This window comes from Cucurbita moschata, unplaced genomic scaffold (assembly GCF_002738365.1).
Source record: "Cucurbita moschata cultivar Rifu unplaced genomic scaffold, Cmos_1.0 Cmo_Scf00015, whole genome shotgun sequence".
NCBI classification, from domain to species: domain Eukaryota; kingdom Viridiplantae; phylum Streptophyta; class Magnoliopsida; order Cucurbitales; family Cucurbitaceae; genus Cucurbita; species Cucurbita moschata.
Window position 1 is genome coordinate 3892604 of NW_019268531.1, and position 1962 is coordinate 3894565.

The window sequence follows — 1962 nt, forward strand, 5'->3', positions numbered from 1 at the left end:
TTTTAAAAAAAAAAAAAAAAAAAAAAAAAAGAATTATTAGGGTGAGATATTGAGGAGATAAGTATCTAAATCTCTCCTTTTTACAAAAGGAGAATTACTATGTTCCCATTAGAAAGAAAGTGGTGAGATATTGAGAAGAAAATGAGAGATCTAAATTATTGGCAGTTAGAAAAGAGTGGTGAGATATTGAGAAGAAAATGAGAGATCTAAATTATTGGCAGTTAGAAAAGAAGTTGTGAGATATTGAGAAGATGAGAGGTGAGATATTGAGAAGATGAGAGATCTAAATTATTGGCCGTTAGAAAAGGAGTGGTGAGATATTGAAGAGAGAAGGAATCTAAATCTGCTATTTTTATAAAAGAAAGCAATTAGAAAAGGAGTGGTGAGACATTGAGGAGAGGAGAAGAGGATCTAAATCTCTCTTTTTATAAAAGAAAGCAGTTAGAAAAGGAGTGGCGAGACATTGAGGAGAGGGGATCTAAATCTCCTATTTTTTTTAAAGAAAGAATTACTATCTTGACAAAAGGAGTGGTGCGATATTGAGGAGAAGTGAGGAGAAGAGGGATCTAAATTTGGAGTTTTAGTTAGAAAAGAAATGATGAGATATTGAGGAGGATCTAAATCCTTTATTTTTATAAAGGAAGAATTACTATCTTGTCAGTTACAAAAAGAGTGGTGAGATAGTGTGGAGGGAAGGATCTAAATCTGCTAGTGTGGAGGGAAGGATCTAAATCTGCTGTTATTACAAAAAAAAAAAAAATTACTATGTTGGCGGTTAGAAAATAAGTGGTGAGATATTGAGGAGAAGAAGGATGTAAATATGTTGTTTTTACAGAGATATTGAGGAGAGGAGGTATCTAAATCTGCTGTTTTTACAAAAGGGAGAATTACTAGATATTGAGGAGAGGAGGGATGTTAGAAAAAAGAGGAGTTTTTACAGAAAGAATTACTATCTTGGAAGGTAGAAAAGGAGGGGTGATATGTGAGATATTGAGGAGAGGAGGGATCTAAATTTACTGTTTTTACGAGGAAGAATTACTATCTTCTTAGTTTAGAAAGAGAGTGGTGAGATATTGAGGAGATGAGATATCTAAATCTGCCCTTTTTACAGAAGGGAGTATCTACTGTTTTTATGAGGAAGAATTACTATCTTCTTAGTTTAGAAAGAGAGTGGTGAGATATTGAGGAGATGAGATATCTAAATCTGCTGTTAAAATTGAAGAGAGAGATCTAAATCTACCCTTTTTAGAAGTGGCAGTTAGAAAAGGAGTGGTGAGATATCGAGTAGAGAAGAGATCTAAATCTGCTATTTTTAAAAGAAGAATTAGCCGTTAGAAAATGAGTGTGAGAGGTATCTAAATCTGCTGTTTTTACCAAAGGGAGAATTACTGAGGAGAGGAGGGATGTTAGAAAATGAGTGATGAGATATTGAAGAGAGAGATCTAAATCTACCCTTTTTAAAAAGGGAGAATTACTGCCTCGGCAGTTAGAAAAGGAGTGGTGAGATATTGAGGAGAGAAGAGATCTAAATCTGCTATTTTTAAAAGAAGAATTAGCAGTTAGAAAATGAGTGTGAGATATTGAAGTGAGGAGGGATCTAAATCTGCTGTTTTTACTAGAATTACTATCTTGGCAGTTAGAGAAGGAGTGGTGAGATATTGAGAAGGAGAGGGATCTAAATCTGTGTTTTTACAAAAAAAAAAAATTAGCTGTTAGAAAATAAGTGTGAGATATTGGAAAGAAGAGGGATCTAGATATTGAAGAGAGGAGGGATCTACATCTCCTGTTTTTACGAGAATTACTATCTTGGCAGTTAGAAAATGAGTGGTGAGATATTGAGAAGAAAAGAGATCTAAATATGTGTTTTTACATATTGAGAAGAAAAGAGATCTAAATATGTGTTTTTACAAAAAAAAAAAAAAAAAAAAAAAAAAAAAAAAAAAAAAAAAAAAAAAAAAAAAA